Source organism: Equus asinus, unplaced genomic scaffold (assembly GCF_041296235.1).
Source record: "Equus asinus isolate D_3611 breed Donkey unplaced genomic scaffold, EquAss-T2T_v2 contig_1, whole genome shotgun sequence".
NCBI classification, from domain to species: domain Eukaryota; kingdom Metazoa; phylum Chordata; class Mammalia; order Perissodactyla; family Equidae; genus Equus; species Equus asinus.
The window spans coordinates 851,740-865,034 of record NW_027224738.1 but is presented as its reverse complement, the minus strand read 5'-3'; the positions used below and the strand labels follow the sequence as shown (position 1 = coordinate 865,034).

General features: G+C 35.7%; 1 pseudogene; it reads left to right on the top strand.

The window, feature by feature from the left end:
• Positions 1 to 5,561: 5,561 nt before the first annotated feature.
• LOC139042813 (olfactory receptor 2L5-like) lies at positions 5,562 to 6,500 on the top strand (annotated as a pseudogene).
• Positions 6,501 to 13,295: the final 6,795 nt, after the last annotated feature.

The following is a 13,295-nucleotide window of genomic DNA, read 5'->3' as shown; positions in this document are numbered from 1 at the left end:
GAAGAATATGTTGAAATGGTTAAACTGTAAGCACTAAAATAATTATATTTGTGTTTTAAGGACATTTTCACCACCTATATAGAATTTCTATTTTAATAACTTTATTTTGTTTTCCATCCTTTTCAGTTTTTTTGTGTTGGTGGATAAAAAGTGACATATCCTTATTTCAGACCCATTACTACAAAATACTTAATATTTGAGGGATAATATAAGAGACTCATTTAGATAGATAGATAGATCTTAGAATCCAGCTATCCAACTATGTATCTTAAGGTAAAGTCACTTAAAATCTCTGAACCTCAATTTTATTATCTATAAAATGTGGGTAGTGATATCAAGCCCAACAATTAGTGGCCAATATTAAATACAATTTAATCCTAGAACATATCCTGACAAATTACATGTACAGACCTATGGGAATGGTCAATACAGGTTTACACAATTATATTATTTTCCAAGTAGGACATGGTCCAGATTCAAGGCTTGTTTCTTCTGTTCACTATGAAACCAGCATCAGAATTTTTTCTGCTAGTTCTTTCCTCCTATGAATAACATCATTAATGTTGAAGTCTAAATTGCAAAGTTTTTAGGGAAATTTAAAAAATCAAAAAGATGGAATATTTTGTGAATGGGCTGCAAATAGGTTATTGTTCTTCTAGTGGATAAAAACAAAATAAAATCACAAAAATAAGCTATTTTGATTTATTTTTACCTACAAGAAAAAGTCCCCTTCACTTTAGACCTTGAAATATTCAAGGCTGACAGTAAATAGTTGAGATTGCTTTCCCATCATGTACAGAGGTCCTTTGGATGATATCACATGACAGCAAATTAGAACATTACCACAAGAAAAATAAAAAAAAAAATACTCCATTGGCTGTCGTGATACCTGGCATCAAATACAAGATCTGAAGTGTCATTCATTATTTATGTTCTTTATGTTCCATGATATATATTTTTTTACCTTTAGAGTCGGATAATACTAATTCCCTCATGGAAACTTTGTCATGGACAGCCCCATGTAAAATACATATGATAGAAATGATCATAATTTCATTGGTAATTTCAAATACCACATTTTTTACCTGTCAATAATTAAGTTACGAATATAAATTATATACTATGGAATCGGTCTAATATGCTATATCATATCGAATCCAAATGACATTTATGAAAAAATTTGCTTTCCTAATTTTTCCTTTACAACATGTCAGAAGCTACACCTTATTCAAAGATGAATTGATCTGCACATGATTTGGACTCCGCTATAGGTTTTGTATAATATATTTGAAGTTCCAAATATGGAATATTTTAAGTTATATTTAAATTCTAATTTTTTATTTTAACTGTAGTAAATATACACACTATAAAATTTACCATTTTGTCCATTTTCTTTTTTTGCCCCTGAGCTATCATCTGTTGCCAATCTTCCTCGTTTTGCTTGAGGAACGTTGTTGCTGAGCTACCATCTGTGCCAATCTTTCTCTGTTTTGTATGTGGGATGCTGCCACAGCATGGCTTGATGAACAGTGCATAGGTCCACGCTCAGCATCAACCTGGGAACCCTGGGCTGTCAAAGCAGAGTGCACAAACTTAACTGCTATGCCATGAGGCAGGCCCCCCATTTTATCCATTTTTAAGTATATAGTTCAATGAAATAAGATACATTCACATTATTGTCTAACCATTACCATCATAACCCCAGAACATTTTCATTTTAACCAACTGAAACTCTGTATCCATTAAACACTAACACCCATTCCTTTCAACTCCCAGCTCCTGACAACCAGCTCTCCACTTTCATCTTTAGACTACTTTGGGTAACTCAAATATGTGAAATTATGTGTATGGCTTGTCGTGACTGCCTTATTTCACTTAACATAATATCTACAAGTTTTATCCACATTGCAGCATGTAGCAAAATTTCCTTCCTTTTTAAGACTAATATTCCATTATATATATATATATATATATATATACACCATATTTATTTATCCATTAATCTGTTAATGGATAGTTGTGTTGCTGCTACCTTTTAGCTATTGTGAATAAAGCTTCTGTGAACATGGATGTGCAAATATCTGTTCTAAACTTTGATTTCATTCCTTTTGGACATATACTCAGAAATGTAATTGCTGTATCATATGGTGATTTTATGTTTACTTTTGTGGGAAACTGTCATAACATCTTCTACAAGGGTTGCACCATTTTGCAGTCCCACAAACACTGCATGTGTTAAAAATTCTTCACATCCTCACTAACACTTGTTATTTTCTTTCTTTTTTTAAATAGTAGCTATCCTAATGAGTGAGAGGCGGTATCTTATTGTAGTTTTGATTTGAATTTCCCTAATAATTAGTGATGTTGAACATCTTTTCCTGAGTTTATTGGCCACTTCTATGCCTTCTTTAGAAAAATGTTTATTCAGTTGCTTTCCTCATTATTAAATTAGATTTTCTGTTGTTGTTGTTGAGTTGTAGGAAGTCTTTATATAATTCTTGTATCAATCCCTTATCTGATACATATTTTGCTAATATTTTTCCATTCTGTGGGTTGCTGATTTACTCTGTTGATAAAGATTTTCAATGCACAGAATTTCTTTTAATTTTGATGAAATCCAACTTATCTACATTTTTGTTGTTGTACATACATTTGTTGTCATATCCAAAAATCACGGCTAAATCCAATGTCATGAAAATTCTCCCCTATGTTTTCTTCTAAAATTTTGTAGTTTTAGTTCTCTGTTTAGCTCTTTGATCCATTTAAGTTAATTTTTGTGTGTGGTGAAAAGTAATGGTACAATTTCATTATTTGCATGTGGATAACCAGTTTTCTCTGCACGTTGTTGAAAAGAAGTTCCCACTGAATGTTTTTGAGACCCTGGTCAAAAATCATTTGACCACATATGTGAAGGGTTTGTTCTGGTATCTGTATTCTAGTTTATTGATTTGTGTCTGTCTTTATGCCAATACTACACTTTATTATTGTGGCTTTGTAGTAAGTCTTGAATCAGAAAATTATTTTATACGATTGTTTTGGCTATTTGGGGTACTTGAGGCTCTATATGAATTTTAGGATGTATTTGTCTATTTCTGCAAAAAACCTCACTGGAATCACGATAGACATTTCATTGAATCGGAATTTTCCTTATGGTAGTATTGACATCTGAATAACATTAAGTTTTCCAATCCATGAACACAACATGCCTTTGTGTTTATTTGTCTCTTCTTCACTTTCTTTCAGCAATGTTTTGTGATTCTCAGTGCACAAGGATGTTGCCTTCCTTGTTGAGTGTATTCCTAAGTATTATATTCTTTTTGACGATATTATAAATGCAATTCTTTCTTAAATTCTTTTTAGGGTCGCACATTTACTAGCGTACAGAAATACAAATGATTTTGTATCTTGCAACATTGCTGAATTAGATTGTTGGTTCTAAGAGATGTTTTGTGCACTCTTTAGAATAGAGCCCTTCTCCCTCCACCTGCCACCACCTCCATCTTGTTTTCCATTTTCCCATCTTTTCAACATCATTACATCCACTTTGTGTGTGGGGCTGTGAAATTGACAACATTGTTCAATTGTCTAGTATATATCGCTAAAATACAAAAATATAAATTATTGTAAAACCTGATGATCTTTTAGTTACTATGTCTATATGTAGGTATTCTCATTATTATTACTATTTTCTCTGTCAAGGCACTTTTAGAATTGTAAATTTATAGGCAATACTGAAAATTTTCAGAAAATGTTCTCAAGATATTTAGAATTTTCAAGAATATATTTTTCAATAAAATATTTCTCATTTACTTTTCTGTGTTTTGTTCATGCTGTTTGAATATGGTGTATCATACATATCAATTCTGAAAAAATGTTTTTTTGATAATAATAACTCCATTATTATCTTACTATGTGCTTTCTAAGAAAGACAATAAGCATATGTTGGTTTCCCTGTATTAATTCTCTAATTCTCCTACCTTGCAAAATGACAATCTTTTTCTGTTGCTATTGCTGTTACTTTCTTTTCATTCTGATAGATATTTTCACTTTGTCTTTGAAATTTTCACTCAATCTTTTTTTATCAGTTTCATAGTTTTTAATTTGTAAGAGGCTTTCTTGTTACCTGAAACTATTTTACATGTCTCATAATATTTATCTTGTGGGATAATATGTCTCAGTTCTTTGATGATATGATTCCCATTTTTGAAAAGTACATTCTCTTTCTGCATTTTTACAATGATGTGTGACTCACTGTATATTCGTGCAGAGTGTGTGTGAATAAGTGTGTGTATGTATGTACATTTGTTCATCTTCTTCTTTCATTTTGGAAACTTCCTTAAAAGTCTGGTAGCACTCAACTCTAGAATAACATGCCAGACTAGAACTTTACATACTGTGTGGAGCTTCTTCACTTACAATGTCTCTGGAGGAGAATTCCTCCTCCTACCTCTAGGAAGGACTCTCAGAGTACTATTTCCTTTTTTCCATTTAAGTGACTGAATGTTTCTCTATCCAAATTCCTTCTTTCAGAGTCTTCAACTATTTCATCTCTCATTGTGCCTTTTGCTCACCTGCTGACTTTTAATTTGTAACATGTCTATTTCTTAATCATCATAATAATTGAGTTTTAAGAGGGAGGGATGATAAATACGTGTGCTTAAATTCACATACTTATCTAGGATTGGAAATGATTCTAAATACAAGAAAAACAAAGGGAAGAAAGGAATGAGTAAGACAAAGTGTTATAAAGTAATGTATGATGTTATATAAATGTTAGAGAAGCAGAGAGATAGAAAACATGTCATTTGGAAGAGCTTGAGCAAAGTCCTGAAAGCTACACTGAGCATGGTGTAGAGATTTTCAAGTAAAGGGTCTTCTTTAACTGCAGCATTCGGAACTTGAGTGAGGAGGCAGAAGAGAATGACTTTGTGTAAGTGGCACTTAACAATAAGGATTCGTGCAATATTTAAGAACAGATGAGCCAAATTATAATATCTAACTTCAAGAAAACATCTAACTTCAAGAAAGATTTGTCATTACTTGGCCAAGTAAATTTAAGAAATAAATATAACTCCTCAACATGAGCTGATAGGCTACTGTAGGATTAGAGGAAAGTTTTAGGGCTTAAATACGAAAGAAAAATCATCCCTTATGGGTCATAAACATTTATTGATACTAGAACTATACAATGTATACAGTTACATATATTTTCTATGCTTACATTTTGAATACAACACCTGATTTTGATGATATGTGAGTCTGTGTAGGGTAGTAAAACACACTTATCCTAATAAAGTCACAATTCAAATGTTGTTTTGAAATAATTTTAAGGATTTCTAAGAAAACACTTTGGCCACAAATATTTGCATATTCAAATTTCAATGTCTGGATTAGAAAATAAGATTTTTTTTCTTTCAAATGGATAAGTTCAGTTCATTTAAGAGCCATAAAATTTTATGTAATACACAGTCTGACTACAATAATAAGTTAAAAATAGCTTATAGTTTTGTACTTAACTTACTCTCTTGTTTGACTCTAGGAAAAATAATATCAGCTCCCCTATGGAAAATTATAATCAAACATCCACTGATTTCATCTTATTGGGGTTGTTTCCACCACCAAGAATTGGCCTGTTCCTCTTCATTCTTATTGTTCTCATTTTCCTAATGGCTCTGTTTGGCAACCTGTCCATGATTCATCTCATCTTCCTGGACACCCAGCTCCACACACCCATGTACTTTTTACTTAGTCAGCTCTCCATCATTGACTTGAATTACATCTCCACCATTGTTCCAAAAATGGTTTCTAATTATTTCTTAGGAAAAAAGTCTATCTCCTTCATTGGATGTGGGGTTCAGAGCTTCCTTTTCTTGACTTTAGCAGTTGCAGAAGCACTGCTCTTGACATCTATGGCCTATGATCATTATGTAGCTATTTGTTTTCCTCTCCACTATCCCATTCATATGAGCAAAAGAGTATGTGTGCTGATGATAATAGGATCTTGGACCATGGGCTCTATCAACTCTTGTGCCCACACCACATAAGCCCTCCAAATCCCGTACTGTCAATCCAGGGCCATCAACCATTTCCTCTGTGACATCCCAGCCATGTTGACTCTGGCCTGCATGGATACCTGGGTTTATGAGTATACAGTGTTTGTGAGCACCACCCTCTTCCTCGTGTTGCCTTTTATTGGTATTGCATGCTCCTATGGCCAGGTTCTCCTTGTTGTCCACCACATGCACTCACCAGAAGGGAGGAAGAAGGCCAATTCGACCTGCAGCACTCACCTCACTGTGGTGACTTTCTATTATGCTCCATTTGTTTACACTTATCTGCACCCAAGATCCCTCAGATCTCCAACAGAGGACAAGGTTCTGGCTGTCTTCTACACCATCCTGACCCCAATGCTAAACCCCATCATCTACAGCCTGAGAAACAGAGAGGTGATGGGGGCCCTAAGAAGGGTAATTCAGAGAATCTGTGCTGTAAAAACGTAGGCAGAGCTTTTTGCATGTGTAGCCAGGACTTGGATACAAGTTCATGTATCAGTGTACAGTAATTAGAATTATTATTTTATGCCTAGAGTGCAAGAACTAAAATTAGAGCAGAAGAAAATCACTCATGTCTGGACAAAATTATTTTGCAATAAACTAATCATTTCAACCCTTATCCTTTGTTCTTCATGGTGCATTTTCACATTAACTTCAAATTCATTTCCAAATGCATTTATTTTTTGCTGATATGCTGTCAGTGAAAATGGTTCTTGGTCATGGAAAGGAAAATGGAAACTGTCTAACTGAAATTGTCATTCAGCATAGAAGTTTTACCACTTTCAAATAAGTCTAAAACAGAAAAATAAGTGTTTCCTGAATGTCAAGATCTAACTGAAATTCAGAAGACTTCTTAGTCTTCTCACGGTAGACCCATAACTTACCAGTTAATCTTTCTTTCAATTTAGAGAGACTTATTACAGGGACTTAGCTGAAACTTCAGCAGGGATTCGGACTTCTCTTTCTTGTCTCTTTTAGGGTGATGAATCCTAGGGAAGTGATTTAACATCAGGAGTACATCAGGATCAACAATGAAAACTTGGAGGTGCTAACAAAAGTCAAGGAAATTGTGAAGTTAATTTTAAGAGGAGTGTTTCAAAGGTTTTGTCAATTAATGGGAATTAGGAATATCAAGGACATTCCCACAATCGCCCATGACATTCTGCACACACAAAGTTTACATCCTAAGTAATGTTAAAAAACAAACTCAGTTGGGGGCCGGCTTGGTGTCTCAGTGGTTAAGTTAGCACATTCTGCTTTGGCGGTCCAGGGTGCACCGGTTTGGGCCCTGGGTATGGACCTACACACTGCTTGTCAAGTTATGCTGTGGCAGGCATCCTACCTATAAAGTAGAGAAAGCTGTGAACGGATGCTACCTCAGGGCCAGTCTTCCTTAGCAAAAAGAAGAGGATTGACAGTAGATCTTAGTGCAGGGCTAATCTTCCTCAAAAAAAAAATTCAATTGAGTAAATTTTACAGATTTTATTGGCTTTATTCAATGATTCATGAATCTGAAAGCATCCCTTCTAGCATCCCACCTAGACAGGAAGAAGCTCTGAAGACCTATACAAAAAGAAAGACCTTTATAGTCAGAAGGAGGTGGGACAAGGAAGTTATTCTTGAAAAGAGCTGATTGGTTCAGGCAAGGTCAACTTCCCTTGGGGGATGGCGGGGTCCATCAGGTGGCTTACCTCGCTAGTGCTGACCAGTTAATTCCAGACTGAGTGGTTTGAGAATCTAGTCCTTGGAGAGGTTGAAACTGTAATTAAGTTAGGTATATGTCTTGGCTTGTTGATGGGGACTTAGCACAAGTGACTCCATTCTGGACCTGTTGTCTCTTTTGTAACAGTAGCCACTGCTACTCTTGTATTAGATAATATCTCAGATGAGATTTTCTTCTTCATTTACTACTTCTTATAGGTTTCTCTGAAATAGGTTGAGAAAAGTCAATATCTATGTACAAATTTGAGTCACTGATAATATGGGTCAGTTACTATCCTAAACAAGTCCCACTTTTATGGCCAATAAAAATCCCTCAGCTCATGTAAACTTCCCCCCGGTTGAAGTGCTGCCACTGCTCATCAGTGATAACTGCACAAATGTTCTTTATCATCTCAGGTATGGCAGGGAGGGGAAAGGTCATACTCTACAGAATTTGAAGGGCACAGCACAAAATGAAAATATGAGGTCTCTTGTTCTAGAAGCAGGAAAAAGTGATTTAGTGGTCCTAAAATGCAAAGTTTTTTCCTTCAAAATTAATTTATTAGCTATAAATGAAATACAAATTACAAACAATATTTCTTGTATCATGATTTTATATATAATAAATAGTAATACTTTATTATGTAATGCCTGTATTGGTCATAATATTTTTCTGGCTCACTTTTCTCCAAATTTATTTTCATCAAAATTTATACTTTTAAGAACTTCATTTGTTATCAATATAATTGAAAATATTGTCAGTCAATGATGGCAAATGCTAAGATGCAATTAACTTTTGATGATTTTTGATTTTGAGAAGCATCTGCTTAAGTTACCGAAGCTATTATGCATGCTTATACGTTGTGAAAATTTGGACTGAATTTCTGATGTTGTATCAAAATATAAATTTTACTACATGTGGAGCTGATGATTCTCATGAGAATTTTTTTCTAAAAAGATTTCTCTTATGAATCAAATTCAACTTAGCAATCCATATAAATCAATTTCATATAAATCAAATTTAATTTTAAATCTGAATTTAATCAATGGCTTTCTAATAATTCCTCTCAAATTTCTGGTAACTTGTGGACTTTGTATAAAAATTCGAAGTGTCCTCATGTTTCTAATGCCTGTTTATTCCTTTTATCATTGTATATTCAATTACAAGTGAAATGCATGCTATTTTTTGTTGTTGCTAATAACTGGCTTTTGAAACTTCAAGGGAAAGAGTTTTCTTTTCCTTCATTAATCTTTCATATCACATTTTAAATCCTCAAATTACCTTTAAATTTTGTTTACAATTCTAATCCTGTGGATGTTTCTTTTGCAATGTTGCAGTAGTTTCAAACCATTGATTCTGGACTCTTCGATGAATTCTGTGAGTCCCTTGTATGCTTCAGTGCAATGACCATGCGTACACGTTTTTTTAAAAATTGCTTTCTATCCCCAAATCCCCACCCAGTACATAGTTGTATATTTTAGTTGTGGGTCCTCATGTGTACACTTTTATTTAAAATAATTTACTGGCAAGTTTGCTTCCTAAGCTACCTAGCATTTCCTGTTCTGGCACTCAGGTGAGATAGTTAATAATTTCTTAGGTGACAGAGGGATGGGCTCTGGGACTGAAGGATAAGTCAGCCCCTGCCCCCATCATAGGTCATTGCTGCTGCCAGGCAGAGATTCTCCTTTCTAATGGGCAGTGGCCACTTCCATCATTGTTGTTACACCTGTAGCTGCTGCTTTCATCGCTACCACCAATTAAGTTCCAGGTCTCAACCCAGCTACTCCCTTGGGGTCCTGTGGTGCTTTGAACACAGATGTGTGTGTGCACATGAGGAGGCCAGGCCAATTGCCCTTTGTGCATGCTGCCTTAGCCCACATGTGCAGGTGCTGTTGCTGGACAAAAACTAGCATCCTAATGCTTCCATATAACCTAGCTCCGCTGCTCAGGTGTATACTCCGAGATAAAGTTATTAACAATTTCAAGGTTTTAACAACAGAGCATTAAACCAAGAAAGAAACCTTTCTGAGCATGAGACACTATGCAAGCAAACAGGGCACATGCCCGGGAGGGCAGGCCTGAGAAGAGTAGAATGAATGAGCAGGAGAGGAATAATATCATGCAAATCAGGAAAATGATGAGAATGTCTGCTGTTTTTGTCATTTATCATCAGTGGAAATAATCTGATGGAGTGTCATGTTGAGCAGAGATTCCCAATTCAGACTCCTTACCTATTTCAAGTAGTGACTAAGGGAGGTAATCAGGAGATATGGATCAATTTTTTGCCCTGGAACACCATGGCCTAGGCGAAACCATGCCATATCTCTGGATGTAGTTTGTTCAAGAGCAAGATGGAATCATTTTGCCCTTTGGTATCAGTAAATGGTGTAGGAGAGGAAAAATAAGTTTCCTCTATGTTTCTATGTTCCTGGCTAAAAAATCCCCTGTAATAAAAGAAAGATTAACAGGAAACAAGCGCAAGTTTCGTAACATATGCATGCTATATAGATAGGAAAGACCCAGGAAAATCAGCTCCCTGAAATGGCCAAGTCTTCACCTTAAATATCATCTTTAGCTAAAGACGAAGATGTTGGGGGAAAGGGGAGGAGCAGTTAGGGGAGGTTACCAGGAAAGGCACAGTAAACAAGAGCATGTTCTTTCTGCAGATTTGAGCTGCCACTTTACTCCATTGATAAGAGTTTCTAGAGATCTGGTCATCCTCCACCACCTGGTTAAGAGAGGGAGAAACCCTTGCAAATGGAAATTTCCCTCATAAATGTAAATATCTCTTGCAAAAGGGTGACTTCTACTCCAGTTTTCACAAGTTGTTCTATGTCTGCTGATTCTTAAAAGTAACCAGCCTATAATGATCTTTATGCCAAAGAGGCACATTTGGGGGTGGCAAATTTTGCTTTCCTTTAATGGCATCATTAAAGTCTCTCTTACTAACTTTACTACAAAAGCAAGGATAATTCAAATTTTCGTGGCAACAAATCTGGAAATGAGGATTAATAGGTCAAAGCAAATACTGAGCACTCCAGGCTATTAGAAATGACCTTGAAATTCTTTATTCCAGTAGTCCCATGGCTCAGGAAAGTAGTAAACTAATTCCCACAGATATTGTGTCTGCACAAATGAAGAAGGCCATTCCTTCTCCTATAAACTCTTACCATTAGGAAGAGCAATATAGAAAGAAGACAAATTATTCAAATATTCTACCAGTATCTCCATTGTTTGTGAGAATCTACCCCAGATCATTTTAAAAACTGGACAATAAAGTCTCTCAGGATAGAAATACCCAAGTTGTCTTCAACTCACAGGGTTCCTGGCTCACTGTTCATTATGTCTCCTTTTAGCCATTTTTATTATCATCCAGTTGTTAACCAATAAATATTACCTTGTACTTCTTCTCCTTGTTTTTTACTGAGGAAGATAGACCCTGAGCTAACATCTGTGCTAATCTTCCTCTATTTTGTATGTGGGTCAGCACCACGGCATGGCCACTGACAAGTGGTGAAGGTCCATGCCTGGGAACTGACCCTGGGCTGCTGAAATAGATCACACTGAATGTAACCACTAAGCTATGGGGCTGGCCCCGTATCTTTCATTTCTTATTCATTCTTCAATTGTTTCATGACAGGAAAATGCAAATTTTAAAGCACATGGTCTCTATTTGGATGCTTTTATAATGCACATTGTGTGCATTGAGTTTTCTTATATATTAAGTTATCAAGGTTTGATTTACAGAAAGGGAAATTCTATTTCTCTTCCTATTTTTAGTGATGAGTATCTTTCTCAGACAATGAAGTGTGGGTGAATTGTGTGATAATATGGATTAAAGTAATAATTGCCTTCTTGTAATGTTTAGTTCAACCCCAACTACTCATTTAGTTGCATTCAAAATCTGGAATAAAAAAGACAGTTGTTATTTGGACCAAATGTCTTATCACTCACTAAATAATTACTAATTGCTGCATTTTACGGGACACGAAGATGTATGTGTCATACAAACTGGGAGCCAATTTCACATTTCGGTCTTAACCTCCATCCTTTTGTCTTATTTCCATGAAGTCAATCATGAAATCCTCTTCATTTTCTCTCCTAAATATTTTTAAATATATTTTTTCCTCACCTATCACTGAAATCACTTGCTCCAAAGTGCACTCCAAACATTAGGAATTATCCTGCTTGTAATGATTATAGTGGTCTCCTTGGTGTTCTGTCTTATCTCAAAGGTTTTAAATGCATATTTGCAGCAGCTAACCGCCAAAGAAATGACACGCTCCCAAGACCCCATTCCTGTTTCACTCTGTGATTATGTTGATGACCTGCTCTTGGAATTGGAAGGGAGTTTGAGATGGAAGAGCATAGTGTCTGCCCTTGTGACAGAAATAGCATCTTTAGGTCCTATTTTTCAGGATAATGATTGGGGATGTAAATAATGGTGGTTCCTTGGAGGCACTTATAGTTTAATATTTCTGTAAGAGCAGAATCTAAAATTTAAGAGAAAATAAACGATGCTTTCAAGGGTGCAGAGTACAATTCTCTGGAAGCAGTGGCTGTGTTAGTGGTTTCCATTTTCCTGCACTTTCAAATATTTACCCAGCATCACTACAGTTGAATGTCCAAGTGGATTTGGACATTTGTACTTTAGAAGATATTTCTATGCAAAGCTTCAACTATATTTGGAAAAAGTCCATATCCCTTACCTTGACCCGTCTGTGAAGCTTCTTTGATCTGCATGTCCTAACTTTCTCCCACTCACAGCTTCCTGCTGCTCTCTTTCCTCAGTCATTTGAGGTCTTTGAGAGTTCTTTCCCTGAGGTTGACATGACCAGTCTCTTCTTCATGTCAGGGTGGCCTCCCTGATGATTCTATGTGATAAATCTCCCTGACTTCATCAATGCCCAGTGTGACTATATAATGTGGGCTTTAGGTGTTTATCGCTCACACTGACATTTGGGCTCCACATGGTCAGAGGCTGTATCTCCTTGTCCATTGTTTTACCCACAGTAACAAGAATGATGAGCATCACACAAAAGTGCTCAGTACGTACTTTGAATTAATAAAGAGTAAATGGAGGCGAATGAATTTCCATGAAATCCTCCCAATTGCTTGTGCCTGGTGCGAACCTTGGAGGCTATTTTTTTCAGTTTGTCATTATCTCATCAGCACCTATTGTTGTTACTGTTGTATAAAAGTGAGTTGATTGTTGAATGTCTCCAGGATATAGTTGGAAATAGTGTATTTTTTACTAAATGAGAAATTGTATCATTGGTGATTTTTAGAGGGTAAATCAATGGTAGAAAGACCTGAACACCAAAGCCAAAACCCAAAAATTAATCCCAGAGGTCATATGAAGAGCAGGAAAACGTACATACATTTTTTTTTAATCCAAGAAGAAAAACAGGCTCCAGGAAAGCAAATAAATGAATTGTATCAAAGACTGAGGAGTCTGACTCACATTTCATTGCTCATCTGAAAGGGAAAGGGAGACAGAAGGGGATGAATCCCGACTTTTGTGTAGAGAAATTATCTCG